The 22,807-nt window shown below is 35.9% G+C and overlaps 1 long non-coding RNA gene across 1 annotated transcript; it reads left to right on the plus strand.

The window, feature by feature from the left end:
* The first annotated feature begins 206 nt into the window (after positions 1-206).
* On the plus strand, positions 207-3,031 carry LOC147648184 (uncharacterized). The gene is made up of 2 exons (XR_015280555.1): positions 207-383; positions 1,968-3,031. It is a non-coding gene; the product is annotated as an uncharacterized LOC147648184 (long non-coding RNA).
* The last annotated feature ends 19,776 nt before the right edge of the window (positions 3,032-22,807 follow it).

Below are 22,807 nucleotides of genomic sequence, written 5' to 3' on the forward strand. Positions count from 1 at the left end.
GGATCCAGAAGTTGTTTCACCAGAAGGGCTGTGAGAAGGAACTCCTCTGGGAGTTTGTTCTGCGTCAGTGTAGTGTGGTGGAGGGAGCAGTTGGGTGGTGATGTTTCTGTGTGAATCATTCACTTCTTTCTTCTACCCTCTGTCAGTATTGCTGTTGTACTGTTTGCTTCCTTATCTCACTGTTGTTTCCAGCAGATTGCTCTCAGCCCATGATCTTTGCCTTCTGAGTCTCCAATTCTCCTCCCCAGCCCAAGCAGAGCAGAGGGAGGGGGAGGCTGGGGGCAAGGGAGCGGTGCACAGATTCAGTGGGAACACTGAACTGGAGAATACCATTCCTAAACCACGAGTCTACGTTATATGACACTTGGAGACGTAGTTTAGTGGTGAGTATGGTGGTGCTGTGTTAACAGTTGGGTCTGATGATATTAGAAGTCTTTTTCAAATTTAATAAGTCTGTGATTCCCTTTACAGTAATAATATCTGTTAAAAGTACTGACTAATGTACCAAAGAATCCCATCTACTTGTTCACAAGCAGTCTCCTTGAAAATGTAGTTACTTTCAAAAGAAGAACTTTTCCAAAACAGGTTTCCTCCTTTTTGGTTTTTTTTTTCCAAAACTTTGTTAAGGTTTAATTGAAGATAATTTAAAACAAAAATACAATACTGAATTGAAAATATTTTCTGTTTTTGTCTAAGTGAAGAAAGAATGGTCAATCTGAAAGACAGAAGGAAAATGTACTCTCTTTTTCCAGAGCAGAGGGAACAATATCTCACAAAATAGTGGTTTTGTGGGATATTTTCAACCAGATTTTTGGTGTGGCACTATGTCACACTGCATTAGGAACAGTGATAGTGATGACACAGACTCTCAGGCTTAGTTGCAAAGAGAGCAAATTTTTTGCTTCCAGATCTTCTGTTATAGACAGTTTTGAGAAAGTCCAAAAGGTAAACCTCTCATTGGTCATCCAACAAACACACCACCATCACTGGACAATTAGGAGCACCACCCTTTGACTGTTCCTTGCTAAAAAACAACAAGGTGACAAACAGCACCTTCAGAGATTGTTTTCCTTGTCTAAGGACTGTTTGAGTTCCTCCTCACAATATCTCATGCCACCCTTTCTCAAGCCAGTGTGAGAAAATTATGTAACTTAGTTTCACACAGACACTGAGCTACCTGCCTGATCTCTCGCATTCAGCATCCACAGCTCTGTGGCTGGTTTTCTTCCCCTAGGATGTATGAAAATATGTGATGTGTAAGAAAAGTGAAAAATTCTCTGTTTGTGAGGCCTTTCAGCCACTAGTTGCCTATTTGTATAGAAGAATGACCAGGCATTAATGAGAGTCCAGTGTTGTCTGCTGTGACGCAGTCACCTATCTCCCCCCAACCTGCATCAAAGACTGATCTCTTCCTTCCTGGGGACTTGCCATCCTCTATGATTGCTCCACATTTTCATCTCCCTCACTGCGTCATTCTGCATGTGGTTTTTGTATGTCCTCCATCTTTATAGGGAAAAGGCAGCAATAATTTACCCAATCTCGTTTTACTTTCAGAGGTGCTATGTACAGTTCTTTTGTTCAGCTTTTTCTCAGGCAAGGAGGAAGATGAAGGGGATGACATTTATGAAAAAATTTGAGATTCCAGCTTGGGCCTTTCTCTGTGTCATTTTATGTAGCTATATATAATATGATTCAGAAACACCAGTTTCAGACCTAGCACAGTGAAGAGAAGTTTCAGAAAAATTAAAAATAATTAGATATATAACCAGAATGAGTGGAAAGAAACAAAAATAGCAAGATGGAGAAACTGTATAATAACTCATTATATTAAAAAAAAATCAAAAAAAGTGGATATTTCCTCTTTTTTTCTCTAGAGTTTTTCCAGGCTCTACACATTTTTGTGGAGCAATAGGTTCTGACTCAAAGTGTCATTAACCCTGAATACTGATGCTCTTTTTTTTTTGCAGCAAAAGGTGATCAGTCCAGCCAGTTCTAACTTGATGCAAATAGTTTGCAAGACCTAACACCTGTTGGACCAGTCTCTAAATGCAGTCGCAAAAAAGAGGTTTTCCAAAGCAAAATACAGAGTATGGTTGCTGGGAATAAAAAATCAAAAGTGGAAGAATGGCAAGGAGGATGGTAGATTTGCTCAAGCAGCCTTGCAGTTGAGAAAGCCAAGGCCTGAAGAACAACAGTGTAGGAAATAATATATTTTGCCTACTGCTGTTTATCCTCAATCTGCTTTGAGAAGAAGAATTTCTGTGTAGATATAATATAGGTGTTTACAGAGATTTGGGGGCACTCTTACAGACAAGTTTGAGCTTCTGTCTTGTGAGAGAGATCAATGCAGAGATAGAAAAGCACAGAGGAAAATCTCAGTGTGGTGGTAAACTACACATGCATGGGCCTTTGATAAACAGGAGCCAACAGCAGGCCTGATGCCCTGCCTAGGCTTGGGCTGAGCCTGATGGTGCCTACATCCTTGTTCTGTGTGGCTCTGCAGCCCTGTGCTGTTTCAGGATCCTCCAGTTGGCAAGGTAATGAAATAAATTTATTCTTTGGACTTCAGCTGTGTTTTTTCATTGCCCATAGCCACGTGTGTGTGCTGATTTACGCAATGTTTAAGGGCAAGAAGAATACACAAGAAGGAATTTTCAGTATGGACAGATAATCCATACACTGCACAAAGACTGGAAAGGTCTGGCTTTCTCCTGTTTAGGCACTTATCACTGTATTCTTTGAGTTTCTCCATAATAACAAGTGGTTTTCATCCCCTTCAGAGTTCTTTGCTTCAGCATCCCTGTAGGCCCCTCAAGGATACAAATTTTAAGGACATAGCTACGAAGACTGTCCACACACTAACACTCTATGGGATGAGCAATAAACTGGAAAGGAACAACATGGAATCAGTCCATTAGATCTTGGTGAATGCAGCTATACATAAGTTATTGTTCAATTTGTAGTCCACCAGTGGACAACACTGCCCCTCTTGGAATTACCTAGAAGTCAGTGTTAAGCTAAAAATAGAAAATCAAATGGATGGAATATATAATAAGCACAAATATTGCAAATATTCTAAATACACTGCAAGATGTAGACTTAAAGTGAACCAAGGCATCTCCTTGCCAGTTTCCTATACAGTCTCAGAATTATGACTTTTAGATAATTTAACTGAGATATCTTCAAAAAACACAATGAAATAATTATTTCCAAACACCAAGTTCAGTGTGATATATGTTATCAGATAAATTAATCTTTGAATAGTTTTAACCAATTGATTGACAAGTTTGTACTTCAGAAAATTATCAAATAAACTCTAATGCAGGAAAATTAAAGATAATTAAAATAAGGATAACGAAGAATTTCAGACATGCTTCATACTCTTAAGAGTTTTAATAGGAGAGTCTTATTTGGGTATGAAGTGATTGTATGATGTAGCTTAAGCCCTCTCAGAGAACACAAATTAATACCTTCAAGAACAAAATTTTCTACCAAAATTAGAGTCTAAATATGGGTTTATATTATAAATGTATTTGCTTAAATTCTTACTTGAGAGGACTTTCCTGTGGAGACGAGACTTTTGTGAAAAAGTTTTAAATTTATACTTCTGTCCTATTTCATAAAATACAACCTTTTCCTTTATGTCAAAGACATAAGTGTCATAAGGCAAATTATTATTCCAGTCTTCTGTTTTATGTACAGTTTCAGCATTATTAGGACAACATGTTGACTGCTCTTCCTTTTAGTCAATTGAGTAATACAGCAAAGCAGACAGCATTAAAGTCTTTCAGTGATTTTCTAAAAACAAAGTAAGAAAAACAGAAAGTGAATGACAAAACCAGCCAGCAACATCCCCGTCTGAAGGGTCTTGAGTCTTAGATTGAAATAGGAAAGTAGAAACAGATTTGATGCGCTGGTTACACAATGGCTTTTGTGGTGTAAAAATATAAAACAGGAAATTACATCTACCTATGTCCTTTTCACATCATATCTGGGTCTGAAACAAGGATTGTTCTCTAGGATAGGAGCAAAATCTCTTAAACAGTTTGTGTAGGGTCTTAGTGATGCAAATATGTTCCATATGTGTTCAAGTGTCTTCTTTGGGAATCATTCACACTATCATTCACAATGCCATCGACTCCAGAATTGACTGTTCACGTTCATCATGTAAATTGAGATAGTGGATCTAAATGGGGATGAATGGGACATATCCATATACCAACTCTAGATTCTTTTCTGCATTAATGTAAAATGCACGAAGTTCTATTCTTATGTGTGAGCACTTCACTTTTCAGCAGATGGCACTATATAGTACATCCTACTGTGCTTTGCACTTTGCTTAAAATACCCTTTTGCCAACTTGACTTGGAAAACATGTTAAGTGTGACACAGAAAATCTTTGGATGATCTGCAAAAAACAGGAAACATTCTGACCATGTTAAGGAAGAATAGCACTAGGTTCCCATCCCACCAGAGGCAAGAAATTCCAATCTATAAAAAGTGGTTTTTCTGCCATAAAAATATACTTAACAAATTCTTAGCCCTCTAACTCTTCACAGAAACTGTTGGGTAGAGTTGGACACAAGAAGGGAAGAATCGCTTTCCTAATTACCCGCATGCTTACTTGAAAAATGTTTACTCTTTTAGCCTTCTAAGAAGATATGGTCTCTTGCAACCATCCATGAGTACTGGAGACTGGGATTTTGGATCCTAGCAAACATCTACCTGGAGGAAGATTGTATACTGTTAAACTGCATTTCTCAGGCGGAGCTGAGATCTTTCTTTGTGTTGCAGTTGAGTTCCTGATCTCAGACATTGGTATTTAAATACTCAGAAGAAAACTTTCTCAACATGTACCACTACTCAGAATAGCAGCAGTGTAATAAAGGAGAGTAATTTCACTAAGGGGGCTTTGGATATGGGGAACTCAGAAAAGATGTAATTTATTCAAATACTTTTTGGGGCTCCATTCAAGAGAGAAATGCCAGAAAAGAAACAATGCTTCTGAGCCATACCCTGCTTTCTTCTTTGTTGAGCTTCTAGAAGATGTGTGAATTACTAGGAGGTCCTCAGAAGTTTTTATAGTCACCACATTAAGCCTTGCTCTTGGTAAAATTACCTTGGGACCAAGATATGAAAGCACTAAGCCTTGAAGATTGGTGTGGTTGTTTGGTTTCTTTATGGTTCAGAGGTAATTGGGATGAAGAAAAAAAAAGTGGTTAGAATTCAGGTGGCAAGTAAAAAATTATCAAAACAAGTTTTGTTTAACTTTTATCCACTAAAATAATACCAAGTTTTTCTCTGTTTTTCTATCTTCATTGCTGACTCACTCATTTACTATTGAGAAACTGGCTGAGAAAACATATTTTACACATTTATTTACATCTTTTGTGTCCATATACCTCTTGTCTGAGTAGTTGCAAACAGACTTGGAAGAAAAAAGTAACAATGACATCTTAGGATTTTAGCTTTTATATTTTTCAGATACTGTACTTTTTTAGTGTATAACTCTAAAGCTCCATAGACTGCTAGTTACTGTCTTACCATTTTATTCAGACAAAAAAATTCTTCTCTGGGTCTGAAACACCTTCCTGTCTCAGGCCCCGAAAAGTGCAAGCAAAAAGTGGGTCAGGATTAACCCCTGATATGTAAATAGATCAAATTTATAATTGTCTGAAAAACTTGTGACCATCATCCATCTTGAATGTAGCCCCTCTCGGAGGCTTTTGACTGCCCAAGGTGTATATATTTAGGGCCTTTAATAAATATATGGTTTTATTCCCTTAATCTTGTCTAGTCTCTGTTCTAGGTAGCCACTTCAAGGCATTGACAGCACCATCATTTTGCCAGAAATTACAACTTCTGGTGTGACTCTGAACCTGTGAAATTTTTGAAAGGGAAAGAATGAATGCTGGAAGTAGTATTTGGCTGGTGTTTCAGAAGCAAATTTGAAACTACCATGGGCTGCAGGCAGAGATGGTCTTTGTAAACAAAATGCTGGGGACTCTTCCATCCCCTTCTTCCTATCTGAATGTACAGAAGTGAATTTCAGAATTAGATTCTGCGTGAGTAACTTCAAGAGCTCTCATCTAATCTGCAAGTCTGTATGTTTCATAGCACTTAGAGTCTGGCCTCTACACAAACAGTGTTTGCACAATAATATTGCCCTTTTTTTTCAGTGACTTCTGCTTTCATGAAAACATTAATAATTGTATACACATTTTACATATTTATATATACACCTCTATATACATATATATAAATAATACTTTTCACTCTTTATATCCACAGTGCAAATAATTGTACACCAGAGTAGGTGTTACAGTAATATTTTGATAGGAAATCTAGTATATAAAACTGTCATTATTTTATATCTGGAATAACAGCTGCATATTTCCTAGGAAAAAGCAAAAATTGCTGGATGAACATAGGAAAAACTTCTGCTGTTTCCTACCAACTGAGCTTTCATTTCTCAAAAAGGTCAAGTGATAGAATCTAGAAGTGTCCCTTGTAATTCTGTATTTAAAGGCCTTAAGCTTACCATGATTTTTATTTTACTCAGTGTGGTGGAAAAATGCAAACCAGACTTGTTCTTCTGTAACACCAGTGAAACCTGTAGACGTACAGTAACCACGCCCCTACCAGGATGCCTGGGGCCAAGACTCTTCTCAGCAAAGGTTCTTCAGCTTGGACAACAAACCATGACCCACAGAAGTTTCCCAGTGCTTGTTGACCAACAAGGGACTCACAGAAATGGGGAGATTTCAAGTGTTAGTCTACTCAAATTCTGAAAACAATACACAAATACTACTGTAGCCTGGGCTGAAATTATTATGTTATCAAAAACTATTAGTTTAGTTGCATTTTTAGCAACCTCGATACAATTGCAATTAATAAATTTAGCATATTTTCAACTCTGTGGTCAGTAAACCAGAACGATGTGGAATGTAGCCCCATGAATACTGTAGACAAGGTAATTAGTCAGCATCCTGGTCCCTTTTTGCCTAGTTCTGTATTGTTGAAATGTCATTCTCCAAAGTAGTATTACTGCTACAGGTAATTTAAATTTTAAAAGCCCCATTCTTCAAAGGCATGGTTGTTACACTGCAAATGATGTGCACTTTTGCACTGTGTACTTTGCCTGTCAGTGCTCTGTACAGCCACAGGTATGGTGTACAGCAAGGCATTTAGAAATGAGTGAGTTCTCAGATTCCTATCCTCAGATGAGCCAACACTATCCATTCTGTGTGGCAGGGACAGATCTACATGTGACTAAACATCTGCTTGTACGCACAGCAAAAATAAATTCCTTGTGTCACAAGGGCATATCTGAAAAATACATAAGGTTTTGCATGAGGGTGTAAATGTGGGGATTGTTTTTTCATCTACTTGCATGCAGAGTTGTCTGATTCTGCAATTACACTAGTTTCTCCTCTATATACAGTGTGTGAGTGCAATGTTAAGACACAACTTTGTGTTTGTGTTTAAAAGCATAATCTAAAACAGCAGTGTGTGAGCTCTGTATTAAAATGCACATTTAAAGCATTAAAATAAATGCAAAAATGCTCACAAAATGCTGATTAATTTTAATCTTCCTCATGATCCTCTGTTCATGTATAAGCAGTATAAGACACTTATTTTAAAGAAACCAAATCTACTTGTAGACCAATATAGTTTGATTCTTCTTGATCTTGTACTGTTTTTTCAAATCATCACTTTTTGCATATTTTCTAAAACTAACTTTACATTTTGCCTAAATGTGGGCTCAATCCTTGGGAAGTCTCCATGTGGTGTATGCTACCAAACTGTGCTCTATTGAATTTCTTGAGCACGGCAACTTCCATAGAGATGTATCTTACAGCCCTCTAAAAATATGCTGAGCTCTTGTTGACTGGACTTTTTTCAAATAACCGTAGGGACATTCTCACTGGTTATAGAGCAGATACAGTTAAACATAGGATATGAAATTAAATTAGTTTCATATTAGATAAGCCATGTATAGACAAATAAGACAAGCTTTATTAAATTTTAAAAAAGAGCTGATAAAAAGCTGAGGATATAACAATTTCATTTATGCTACTAAAGCCTCTACAGCAATCATTCATTTAATTTTTAGTAAGTATTTTATAGGATCCTGTAGCTTGTAGAATCCATAGGGAGATGACACCTACTTGCAAGTCTATAATATGGGGCCAGAACTGTAACAGTATTGCATTTCAATGCAGTATTTTATTCCAGAATTCTGGATTTTTATGATGGACATCCTTATAGAAAACTGATTTGCATTGTTCATTAATCCTTGAAGCAGGCATCTCACAGGCTAGTTAATGTGACGTGTGTCACCTTGTCAACTGAGTCCTGAGATTTGGAAGCAGTGAGGAGTAATTCAGCAATACCCTGGAGTGCTCATGGGGTGAAACAAATTAATTTTCAGTAGGCCTACGTATTTTTTCTTAATCAAGATAAGTATGAAATACATCTTGTTATTTAATTCACTTCTCCACATTGCTGGAAAAATGGAAAGCAAAAGTTTTCTCCTAGCAAGTGTGCACTACAGCTAAGGGAAAGTAAAGTAGATTAGCCTGCAAAGTACTGTTGCATTAGACCACTAGTGGTACCTCAAGGTACCTTGAAAATTTGGTAATCTCTAGATTATGCTGCAGACATTTCCAACTGCAATGTGAAGGTGTCCCTAGAGCTACACGGGATTAATGTGTTCCTCCACACAGCAATGGACTTCACAGCCTCTCTCTGAGTCATTTAAGCTCTCTGAGTCATAACTAGAGGTTATGTATTTAGATTACTTACCAGTGACCTTAATTTAACCCTTATTTTAAATATATTTACCATTAAACATCAATAATTCAAATAACTAATAATTCTAGTTCAAATGTAAAAAGAACAGGTGCAAAAAATCTCTTATACTCATCAAGGAAAAAATGTGTAAATAAAGACCAAGATTAGTCTGTCACTAAAAAGAACAAGCAATAAAGCAATTGTTTCTAATCTCTGAGGAAAAGGGCTTCCTTCCTTTCTTACTTTCATTTTCCATGTGCAAATTTCTAAGTTGTTTTGCCTCATGACTAAAATTCTACAGGCACAGGTTGTTTTAGTGAAGGATTGTAAATGAGGCAAGCACTGGTTATTTAAATCACTTACCTGCTAACAATGATAAAGAGTTAAAATTTTGTTTTTAAACATCTGTGTTTCTAGGATTTATGACTAAAAGGAGATCCTTTCAAACCCAAATAGAAAGTTGAAAGAAATTACCTTCACTACCAACAGCTGTGTAAAGAGAACCTGAGTTCCCTTCTATGAATAGGCTGCTAACTCTGTAACTTAATGATGAATATTTAAATGTCAAGATTAACAATTTTATCTGAAGTATTCAACTACATTCTTCGCCACTGATGCTGAATTTAATAAGAACTGAAAATTTAATTAGTGCCTGCTGTAGCTAGATCAATTGATGAAAGTGATTATATGCTTTGTTTACTTATGACAAGAGGGAACTGAAGCTGGTGATTGAGGAGATTTCGTCTACTATTGTGTTCCTTAATATCAACAAATGTGTATGTTTATACCATGACTCTAATGTATTGAGACACCACTAATAGAATAGTGTTTCTAACATGCATGTGATACATGCAATACATGAGAGAAGGTGATTGTAGACAAAGTGTGAAAATAATGTCCCAAAATGTTGGGTTTGTTCTACATACTCCTGAGCAGCCGCTGAAAGATGGCTGGGTAGATAGTGTAGCTTTATGCTGGAACTGAAGCATCAGTCATTTCAGTTTCAAATCCCAAACATTTTTACCTCTTTTAAGATAAAAGAATAGTGAACTTTTTCCCTGCTCTGCTATGACATTTCTGAAACTTCACCCCTAGCAACTCCTCCTTTGTATCCTTACTAGTTTTGATTGCTTAATTCTTTCACTCATTGTAACTTTTCAGTTAATGAAAATCTTAGAAAGCTTAATTCATTTGAATTTTCTACAGAATTTAGAGCTAACATGACTCAAAGAGATGTGGGCAGTGCTGCACTATTTAAAAATCCTACATACAGTGAAGTACACAATGTTTTGGTTACATGAAAGCAGTCCAATATTAACCCCTATATGGCTTAATTTCAGGTTTAGCACTCATGTTGCCATGCCCAGAAAACTTGTAGCTTGTCATCACACTGCTTGGTGTGCAACCACATATCAGCAGCTCCAAAATGGTGCCCAACACACAGCCAGTGAGATGCCAGCCACTTCAAAGAACTAGATGTCCTGGCAGGAGACATTTCTGTCAATGGTGACACACACTGGAGACTGCTGGTGGTAGGAATATCTGTCGTGGGGAGGAAGTGAAAAACTGCAAAACAGACCAAAGAGAGTACTGTAGCTCTGATAGAACATGATTTTAAATGACATAGGGTATGGATTTTATTAGCTCTGTTTACATTCCTCAGAGTCTGAGGAATGAGCCGTGGAAGAGGCTGGTGAATGCTAGCTAAGAAAAGGCAAGTTATAGAAGGACATTTTGGTAAAGCTAGCAGTTGATGTTGCATATGTTTTAAAGGAATATGAAGTACAATAATAAAAATAGAACAATTATGCTTTAAAAGAACAATTTACAACTTCTCTTTTACAATTTTTTTTTAATTTCTCACTATTTGGTTTCTTTTTTCTGGGTTTTACTTTTTGCATGTTCTCACATCAAGAATATTTAAATAATTCAAGGAAAAATCTATATGTCTTAATTAAATTATCTCTGTTGAATTCAAATCAATAGTAAAAAAAAATCACTAACAACTAGGAACAGATCAGGCCTAGGGAATTTGAATAGATACATTTCAGTGAAAGCCATGACTAAAAAGATGTCTGTTCTTAGCAATTCCCACACACACTCCCCCTTTTAGAGTCAATCATTCAAAACAAATTTTGCATACTTTTCATGTGTTTCAGTGCCTGCCATAGACAGAAATAGATAATGGATGAAACCACCATCTGATTAATATTGTCCATAGATTATCACAAGAAACTGACTTGAATAAAAATTATGTTTGTGCATGAACACTTTTTTCTTGCAGAATATGGTCTGTGTAATAAAAAGAATCATATATTAAATTATGAGATTTCAAGATGAGAAAACACAACAGGAACAGAGTGGAAACACAGATTCTGAACAAATTTTCCATGTCCCCACTGGCTTTTTTCATTTGGAAGCACTGCAATTAGTAAATCTATTTCACCCCAAAATAATTCAACTACCTTTATTCACAGCCTAGCAGGTGATGTGCAATCCCCCAGGGTCAGAGTGGGAAGGCATGGATGAGAACATCCCACAGATGCAAAGCAGAGGACAGCCTAAAGGTAGTAGATGTTCTCCTTTTGAACGTACTGACAGAGATATCTCCTAATATATAATCTTTGGAGCACTTGCGGTTTACAGAGTTTGTGCTTGTCCTCTCAGGTGTCATGTGAAAAGTGGCTGCTTCTACCCACAGTAGGGCCGGAGCAATTTTGAAGTCAGATATGTATGAATGAAGTGTCTGGCCATAGCATGGAAACAACATACTGTAGGGAAAAATTATGTTCAATTAGTTCATTCCCTACTGTTCCTTAAACTGGGATTTAGCCTGTTTGCTCTCCTGGGAGAATGTAAAAATTTCGTTTCCATAATTAAAAGGTCAATATTTGACTAGAGCTACCTGGTACCTGATTCTGTGTGCTTTTCCTCTTACTTTTCAAGCTATTTGCTCACAGAATCATAAAAGGATTAAGTAATACACATATAAAATTGCTAATGGCATGTATTTTGTTAAACAAATTAAGTATAAGATTAATTTAGTCCTCTGGACAGAGCACCAATTTCTCTGGAATCCTACAAGAAAGCCCAGAAAGATCCTTGTCCATTGTTCATTGTGGCAAACACTGAAGATGAGTTTAAATTTTGATTATTTCTATTTCCTTTCATTGCTTTTTATAAGTGGTTTGGCTGTTGCTAAGAATACAGATTGAAAATATTTATGGGTTTAATCATGAAATGTCAAAACATATGCAAGAAGGGTTACTTGAAGTTTGGCAGATATTAGATATGTGCATTTAGACAGATGAAATCCCATGTATATTTTTTTTAAATTAAGGCAACTTTAAAAATATTTTGAAAATAATGAAAATAATAAAAATTATATATGGTATGAGTTCAGTACAGATTTGGCAAGTTGACAGCTAAATACTTTGTATGTTTTATCTGCAACAGTATGCTCTATTACAGATGAATATTTTATTCTGATGAGAATGTGCATCCAACACAAAGAATCTGACTACAGTTACATAGAAATGATAGAGGATATATAATTTTTGTGTGGCACATATAATCTTAATGAGTATCATTTTAGTGTCTACTACAAAATGCATTCATTATTATCACTCACTCAGAAGCTACTCAAAGAAATGCTTGAGAAAACATTAACAAATAAATAACTTTGTAGTAGTTAGCACAGGGTTTCTATCCCTGAGAATAAACAAGACAAATAATGGTATGAGAAAAACTAAAAAAAAGTATTGTTTAGTTACCTAGCCACTGAATACCTTCCATTTTATTAGTTGCTAGGTGAGGCAAATTAGTGATTAGTGAGGCAAAAAGTTTGGGGAAGATTAGACAGGTAAACTTAACCAACCTGGAGTTTCCTTTACGAAGTTGATGAAAAATACTTTCTCACAAAATGTTTGTGCCTTATGCATACAGAGAAGGTTTAGTCCACTAGATGATTCCTGGAAGTAGGGGGAATGCAGTGCAGAGGCACTTTTCTGCCTCTCCAAGCCATCTAAGGCATGCTGGGGTCCTCAAGTAGCTTCACAAGAAGCTGCTTAACCAAGAGGAGAAGGGAGATTGAAAGAACCCAAAAAGCGCAAAGGCTGGTGCACAATATCCCAGTAAAATAGTGGATGGGCAAGGAGAAAGAAGACTCAGTCAGGTGTCCACAGCTGAAGTGATTTTCAAAACAAGACTCTGCATATGTTGCCCTGTTCATGAGACAAAAACACCGCCACATAGACTGTACAATAAAACAGCAAAAACATACAAATGACAAAAAACTAAGATGGGGGTTGAAGATGGGCATGAGGACCATACGGACCAGCTGTGATGAGATGTCCCTGAGTCTGTTCAACACCCTAACCCCAAGCTTTGGTCCTTGACTGAAGAAACTCAACAAGCAGAAGGCAGAGGGTTTTTGCACCTCCAGAAACAAAGTCTAAGAAACCACAAGAGGTGTCAGATGAGGAGATAACACTGTAATTAAATCAATCATCACAAGTTGTCAAAAACAAGATTACCAATTACTAATCTGAATTATGGAATTAACTAAATTTTAAGTATTTGACTTTGCAAGTCTAGCATTCTTTCACTCCTTTTAATGCCATTTTGGCCTATTTGGCAAAACACTGAAGAGACATGTACATATATGTAGTTAGAATGCAGTTATGGAGGATATACCATGGAGTGTGTAAATAAATCTTATTTTTCAGAACTGTATAAACTAAATCTTTCCCATTCATTTCCTTGACAAGCAAGCTTGTGATTTTACCAGGGCTTGGGGTTTTAATATTTGTTAGAGGTGCATGTGACAGTACTATAAGAAACACCCTCATTTTTTTCTCATGCTTGAGCAATTATATGCCCACAGTACTACTCTTTGAGCAGTGCAGAAATGTACATAAATTCTCATTGACTCTAATGGAAGTGGAATCTGAGAGAGTTAAATTTTGCACAGTTTCTTTTCAAGTCACAGTTACATTCTTGTTCAGTTGCTCCAGTTGCCTATTGTAATGGGAAAAAATTTCCAAAAGTGAAGAAATGGAAAACCATTCATGGGCTCTTTTCTTGTTCTCCTATGATTTAAAAAGGGAGACGTGTTTCACTTAAGCATACAAATTCTCTTAAAGTATAAACATATTCAAAGGAAGCAACAGCTAAAATGCATTGGGAAATCTTTCTAGATGCTGCTGACCAAGTGTGCAGTGTATGTACAAATTGAAATATCTGAAGGGTTAAAGAAGACCCAATAGTCCAATTCTTATCTTCTCATTAATATTTAATGTTGCATTTGAACTCCAGAAGTCCACTCTTCATCCAGAAGCATTTGGATCTTGTTTCGGCATAGAAATCATTTTGTCTAATGGTGAAGTCATCATATGAAATTAGAGACACATGGGCAAGGCAAATACTTGTCAGTTTCTTCCTTGTAAAAGCAGAAGTCTCTTGGAAGTCATAAATAGTTTTGACTCAATTAGAAGCTACTGAACTTTTTTAATTTCCTCTTGATATCTGTCATTATTTAAAATGTATTTACACTTGTGATGTTTATAAAACAAGAACTGATATTCTGTATGACAGACGGTTGTGTTCTGTAGTGTGTTATTCTTCATAAAAATTGGTAAGAATTAATCCCTGAAACAGTCTGAGTGCTTGTTTCCATATCTGATTCAAACAAGAATTCTGCCTCTCCTGTGATGAGAATACAAGAGTGACTGTGTCAGTACCTGGAAGAGAAGGTGAGACAATGTAAATTGGGATAGTTTCAGGTGGTGTGAGAATCAGCCACTTCCCAGGAGGAAAACTTAACACAATGACTAGGTAGGCAGTATGAAGGTAGATTATATTAGTATCAAAAGCAGCAAGGGCAGAGTAGAAGAGCAAAACCTTTGCACTAATTCTGCTCTTGTTGCCAGCAATGAAGACACTGATAATTAAGGGCTCGTGGAGCACTTGCTCTTGTTCCATAAACTTGCTGAAAAATTTGTAGAGACTGTTTCACAAAAAGCAGTAACTTTTCAATAGCAGAAGCAAGGATGCCTTTTTACTTGGAAAAGAGATGCTGTGCATAAAATAATATTCTAACTTCTTGGTCCACCATGAAATGTAATTTTAGTCAACATAACTGCACTCAATAAAACTCACTTGTCTTCTCTCAAAAAGTGTTGTAGCACATAACTGAAAAACTCTTCTCAGTTATCCTTCATTACAACATTCATCCACTTTTAAAAATCCCCAAATTAACAATTATTGCTAAAAGATCAACTTTATGAAGTACAGTAATATTTTTTATATTTGGCACAACTGCATTGAAATGAATTCTCATGCATGTAACCAGCTGTATTTGTGAAAACCTGGGTGTATTTACGTACAAACACATGTCTGCAGGATGCACAAGCAGCAGAGAATAATGCTAAAGGCTTCAGCACATATCAGTGCATTTATTCTTCTGTTGTCTTATATTTATAAGCTAGAGTATGCCTTTATTTCAAGGTATAAAATATTGATTCAGGCTGCATGTGCAGAGAAGCTTTTTATAGGTCATTGGGACAGAGAAAATACTGCCTTTTCCTCATGTCTCATAGCAATATATCTTGCATATAGTTCAGTTCTGGAAATCTACGTTTTGATATGTCTGAGGATACCAGTTATAAAATACTTTTGAAAATAGTTCTCATGATTACATGAGTATCACTATCCATTTTGTCACCTGTCACATCTAAAGATCCACAATATCATAGTAAAATATGCTACAACCCTGGATTGATGTACTTTGTTTTAGCCTGTTGACAGACAATACTTTCTTCTAGCTACTGCAAATGTGTTATTTATAGACATTGAAATTTACAGTAAATTGTGTATGAGGCAAACCATGTAAAAAGAAAAAGAATGTATGCTTGTTTTATGTAAATATGTATATGTGTTGTCAATGTTAGGTTTAGATTCAAGGGGAAAATGAAAATTCAAATCAGCTTTATACTATCCCAATCATTTTTAATCCCACTGCTAGCTTCTTTCTTTGCTATGAAAAGGTCTGGAGGCTTTCAGAGTGGTTCAGATGTTCTCTATCCAGTAGAGGTAAAGATGGAAACTTGCTGTTGCAAATATAACCCTAAAAATCCTGGATTTATATTTGTTCATATTTCCAACTGCTTTTCTAAGGGCAGAGTGGACAATAGCAGATGTAATGAAGATGAGCAGAACTAGGAATTATATAGACACTGGGGGACAATATGCAAAACTAAATCAGTATTATTCATAGTCATAACTGGTCACATTTATGTGCCAGATTTATGAGATGTAGTAATCTATCCGCATTACCTGCGAAATTCTTTACTTAAGGTGGGTTGAAGAGGATCTCAATTTTCATCCCAGGTGAAGATCCCGTATCTGAACTTTATGATCAGTGTAAGTTCTTCCTCTCACTGTGCCACTTTTTTGTATCACGTGCCAATTCTGATACAGGAATAATGGGATCTTGAGTTCAGGTTTTAATAGGCTATAGCTGTAGTGGTTTAAATATTTGTGCAATCCCTATTATATTTATATATAATTTGATAACGATAACTACAACTGTTTTGAGATACCACCTCATAAGGGCTCTTTTGCTCTTAGGCAAGTTGTGAGACAAACTCTCAGTCTGGATTTTTGAACAGTTAGGAGGTTTAGCCTCAGGAAAGAGCTATTTTGCATCTACCAGCTATTCAAAACATGGGCATTTCAATCCCAGCTCCTTCCTACTGCTAAATAAGCACATAGCCCAAAAGCAGAGCTCACCATAACAAGATAATCGTCACCACTGCAGAGAAAAAACAGCAAACTTGTACTTTGCAAAATAGGTACAATTATAACTACCCCCATTTAGGATGATGAACACTTCAATGTTTTTTTATTTCTCTGCAAAAAGTTCCTGACTTCATTTAATAATATTACCCATTCGTGTTTGCAATTGCAAAAATATATTGGCTTTTTGGTAAAAAATTAAACTAGGGGTGGGGAGTTACGGATTTTAATACTGGCTGCTAAAACATCTCAAGCTAGGAATTTGCAAGACTTCATGTGTTCCCTTGCGTGAGCTGTGGCAACACATGTCTGGGTAAAGAAACATTCATAAGATCTTTTCAAATGCTGCAGACAATAGAGTGTGACTCATTTATTATTTTCCAGTGTTCTTTTGAAAACTACAAGGAATCAATATCCCAAGATGGTTCAAAAATATTTATTTGCTATTGCTCTCTATAAAAAGTGAGATCTCTGGGAGAGGAAAAAGAAAAAAAAAAATTAAAAAGGGGTATTTTTTCCCAGTTCAAACTCCAGTTAAGAAGTGTTGTTGAATCTCAGCAGTAAAATCCATCAGATTTGCGAAGCACCGCTGAATGAGAATTTCCACACAAACTTCTAAACTGTAGGATTATATGCCTTATTTACAAATTCGTAAAAAAGTTCCTAAATTAAAAACCTGAAAGACCTGAAATACAAGCTTAGCAGTATGCATTTGCTTGTGTCTTTAACTGTATGTTTAATGTTGTTACATTTTTTCTACATGTTTTTTCTAAGCATACATATATTGATCAATCATAAGTATTAGAGCTAATCACTGCAGTTTTCCTTTAACGTGGTATTCTTACATGACACCCACGCACAGGATTACAATTTATTTTTTTTACTCACACAATAATATTTGACTGCTCAATGGAATGAGATTAGCACCTAAAAGGCTTCAGCATGCATATGTGCCGGAAACTCTAATATTTTTCCATCCTTTATGGACAAGCCCAAGAAAAGCTTTGAAGTTCTGTCACTGAGGGTGGTGAATAATTTAATAAAGCTGTAATTTTAAATATGCACCTTTATCCAGAAAAATTCTTGAACTTATTATATTGTAAGTGTAGGCATATTGGCTCCCACAGAACTGTTCATGTGCTTCATTCCTTTGCTGTTTTGGGTCTAAATGGCAAAACACACTATAATCAATGACTATCTTGCCAATATTTGCACAGTCTTAAACAAAAGGTGATGCTTGGGCAGTGACACCTCACAGTCTACCCTGGAAATATTTTTCTTTATGGATGTACACAGACCTTTTCATTTTACAACTCCTGGCACTGGCACAGTTACTGAAGTGAACAAACAACCCAAGCAACTAGGAATCCCTTTTCTCAAACTCATTTTCTCTGTATCATCTGTTTTGTGAGGAAAAGGCTGCATTTGTGTTGAATAAAAGTGTTGCTAGACATTTGTTTCCTTTCCTTACTTAATGTTGGCCCAGGAATAATAAAGCTTTCCTTTATGAGGAGACACATACATGGATATATGGGCAATATTGTACTAGACAAAACAGCCCAATCATACATTTTTACCAACAACCAAGAAAAACCCAGTCTTACATTTTAACCTCTCTGTATTTCTGTCCCCACTTTTGACTATCAAAGTCTGAATCCTACTATTGTCCAGGACTGAGTATTCATCCCTCCTATACCAACTTAAATAGATTTTGAGTGTTGCCTTGTACCAGTTATTTTCAGTCCCTTCTGTTTCAAGACTGGAGAGCTCAGTTACTAGAATAAGGAAGAACTGGATATATAGGTATTTCCAGAAGAATTCAGTTGTTACTTAAATGCCCTGCAATACCTTTTTTCAAGATATTTTTGTTAACATTCATGAAGTGCAATGAGTATGAAAGAAGATATTAGAAAAAAATAATAAACAAAACAAAACAGAAAAGAAATTCAGCAAGTTTTCCCTTGATACCTAGATCTGTATCTAACTAAAATGTGATAGTTGTAGGACAGGATGTTTCCCTATGATCCAAAATTGATGTAAAATTCTTTTGAAGAAATATTTTTGTTGGTTCTTTTATACAGTTGCTGTCTTCCTTCTGACATGTCTCTGTAGCTTTTATGAGTTAGCTTGTGAACTAATTTAAACCTAGAAAGATAAATGTATTTTAAAAAACTGTCCCACATTGACAAGCAGACTGATCATTTTGCATTCTCATTTTGTGAGGGGGGAATAAAATTGCTATATAAAATTTCAGATTAAAAAAAGAAATACCCAGTATTAAATATTCAATATTAAAATTCCTCAAATTTAAAAATAAATCTACAGCCTTTTTTTTCAAAAATGTTACTCTCAAATACTGATGATTTTCATTCAGGAAACACACTATGTAAGATATACACAGTAAGATATTGTATTTATCAAACTATAGGGGAAAATGCTTTGAAAAACTAGTGACCTGTTGTATAGCCTATAAGAGGTTTTATGTTATTGTGCAAATATGTCAGTGAAAGGTGTCCATTTGGGGACAGTTCTCTACTTTCCCATTTTGAGGAGTTGTGATACTGACATCTGTCAGTGGCATTCCTGAGAAAGTTTGATTTCAGAGACATATTTCTGTTTAATGCTCTCAGGAGCTCTCTCCTTTTGCCCAATGGGCCCATGAAAAATGTAAGATTATCTGCATGCATGACTTTAGATGAGGAAGACATACTACCCCTAGACAAAGGATAATCAGTTGATATTCTACCATAAAAACACAATTGGAAAGGGGTTTTTTTGCCTTTTCTTGTTAGTCCTTAATTTATTTCTCCCACCAAACTTTTCCTTTAGTTTTAATTATTTTATTTCTGGAAATATTAGCATGGTATCAAGAAAATGATGGGAATAAAGGGCTGCACATACAATAATTGTCTAAGTGCTTAAGGGGGAAGCTGGGAGATGAAAACCTGCTTTGCTGTTGTGTCTTCTTCAGATCAGCATGGGCCACATAGCACTGACCTGACTTCAAGACTAACCCCTTACCCTGCTTTCAGAGAAAAGAGGCTCTGCAGGTGAAATTATTGTGATGTACTGGGATACAGTAATGACACAAGCAGGAGCAGATTTCATAATCGGTTACACATGGACACAGCAGAGTCTTCATGTTTTTGGGGGTTTTTTTAAGTATTTTTGCATGCTAGTCTTATTCAATATATGTCCTTAATTAATTCAGAGAATAAATTGAGTAGTACTCATAAAGTGGGATACCTCTAATGGTTATTAATATTCAAGTAATTGTAAGAGTATTTTCTCCAAAGATGGAAGAGCTAAAATGTATTTGCCCTATGACTGTATAAGTTGAAATTTATTCCCTGTAGGTAGCTAGTCATCACTCTTCCACCACTGTTAAATCCTGGCAGTATTCAAAATATTCTTAACAGCTGTTTTAGTTCTGTGGTTTCAAGTGCTAAGCCTTCCTGATGCAGATTTCAGTTCCAGGACCTGATCTGGAAACTGACGTATCTCAGCACCTTATGAGATCTAACATGACATTTCTAACTATCTTCTAGGAAGCAGGAAGAAATACTGATGGTTAGAGTGATTGTGGCATCTTATCAGAGCTTATTAGCAGCTCTCTGGAAAGAAAGTAGCCTATCATCCTTCAAAGTAACAGTGTGTTCCACAAAGAAATAATCAAACCCATGTATTTTTTAATGAAATGGACTAATAACGTCACAGTTATTAAAACATGATGAGTTATTTTGTCAATATATTCAAGTTAGGAAACCCGCTAAAGGACATTTCATTTCAAGAGCAGTGGTCATAACGCCATGTGAGTCAGTAGCAATGAGAAGTTAGTAAATAATGCTTCATTGCTTACACAAAAGTAGTTTTTCACTTCACAGCCTTGCTACTAAAGCAATTAGTAACCAGCAGTAACTGCAGGCATTTTTATAGAAAGGCTGTGACTTAAACCTGTGCAGAGATCAAGCCACTAGTGAGAAGTTTTCAGGATACAATGCATGGAGAGTTTCCAACACGTGGAAAGAGACTGTCGATTTGCTCTGAGGGTGTTTCAGGCTGTATTTTGTGGGAAATGCTGAACCTAAATGAGAGAGATGAAAATCAACGTGTTTCTGAGGGATTTCCATTACTCAGCTACAACTTTACACATATGAGGCACCATGTCTTAATTGATTAGCCTTCTCCAGAAGCCTTCTCCTTCTCCAAACAGGAGACTGGGTTACTCATATGAAAATATTCATTCTCATAGATATTATGAATTTAAGACAGTTATGTAGGATGAGCTTCCTAAATACACTGGACCATTGACTCCAGTGAGGTAAATCCAAGTAAGAAATACAGATACACCTTTTCTTGATTCACTTTCCAAGATGCTTTCTCTTTCCGAGTCTTTTTCCCGAGTCAGAAACATGACTTACTGTAGCCCTGCATCTCAAAACATTCATCCACCAGAGAGTGGCTTATGATTGCTGCATTTAAAAAAGTAAACAAATGTGCTCTTTGAAAAACATATGCAAAACTTTTCATGGTTATAAAGACTGTTTTGAAAATCTTTTACAGGAAAGCCCTCTTCATCAACAGCTACAATAAATCTTTAACATTCACTGCAGCATTAAAAGATGCCATTTGGGTGTTGAAGGTGAAGTGAGACCAGAAGTGAGATAAAAGTTTGGTTTTCATGGGTATAATATGAAGGCAAGAATGTGATTTTCAAAGAAATCTTATTTACATTTCTCTTGAGCAAATGACATGATTAAATATTTACCTTCATAATTGTAGTCAGATGTTGGCTATAGAAAGAAGTACATATAAAAAGGTGACTTGCTAAGCCTGACTCAAAAAAGCTGATGCTCTGGATTTGAACAATAAATGCATTAAAACCTCTATAGATCTTACAATATATTCAGAGCCTGAAGTTACTCAGCAAATTTATTTGATGAGTTAAGTGAGAGTATACCTTCTAATTTGTTTTCATTCTTAATTACCGATTTATTCTTTTGATTCATACACAGTAGATTTCATACAGTTGATTCCCTCTTGACCTTGCGCTTGTAACTGAATCCTGAGTTCTGGCTTGTGGCCCAGGAATATGTAGAAAATTGTTTATATTAGCAGCAAGCTGCCTTGAGCTGCAGTGCTTTGATTTAATGTTATAACTGTACTAAAAGTAGCATAGCTTTCCCATGTACTCTCTATTCTGTTCAAATCCCCTGTCATTATAACAGATGTTTGGATTATTGTTCTGTAAACTATGTCAGAATTTCAACCTCTCGTATCTGTTTATTATTCTCTGAGGGTGATATTACAAATGTTCTCATGCACAATTGAAACAGCCTGTCTTTTTCCCATAAAAGTGCTAAGCAGAAAGTTTTCACTAATCAGAGTAAATACCAGTTTTCGAAACAAAAATTTTAATTTCAAATCTCTTGTGAGAAAACATTTGCAGCTGGAAGTGGTGGGTGTCACTCCTTTTCATAGTATATACCAGAGGAGTGTGAGACAGTATTTGGATTACATATTATAATAAAATTATATAAAAATTTTGAAAGTTTTAGGTACTTGTATAAAGAAATAAAATTGACATTCAGTCATTTAATTATTTTATCCTGAAGCCATAATAGCTCTCCTGCACTTTTACATTAGTAATTTAATTGACTGAGATTAGTTTAGTTTGTTAGAGCATGGTGCTAATATGCTAGGTCATGGATTCGATCCTTCTGCAGGCTGTTTAGTGGTGTTGGACTTGGTGCTCCTTGTGGGTCTCTTCCAACTCAGAATATTCTGTGATTCTGTAATTGCATGCTAAGTTATAAATGCATGTTTGCTGAAAGAACATATTTAACCTTCTTGCTATAGACTATGAAATAATAATACTATAAGCTGATTATTAGAATCAGAGAGAGCAGAAGACTGAGATTTTTTTGTAAAGATTTCAAGATTTAGAGGGAAGCAGCTTCTAGGGAAGCTTCCTCTTCTAGGGAAGATAATTTTTTGTAAAAATCCTCATTAGCTCCAAAAATAATACCCATTATTATGAAAAAAGGGGGTTTAGTAATGTTTTTAAAGCTTGAAGTATTACTTTCCATCTTCATTTTAAATACTTGCAGTAGATCTCTCATAGACCTGGAATGTGTTTCCTGAGGTGTCTTCATCCAGTCTGAAGCTGCCTAAATAACAGTCAAAAAATCTGTTACGCTTTCTATTCTCTCTA

The sequence above is a fragment of the Cyanistes caeruleus genome, chromosome Z (assembly GCF_971803275.1).
Source record: "Cyanistes caeruleus chromosome Z, bCyaCae1.hap1.1, whole genome shotgun sequence".
Taxonomy (NCBI): Eukaryota; Metazoa; Chordata; class Aves; order Passeriformes; family Paridae; genus Cyanistes; species Cyanistes caeruleus.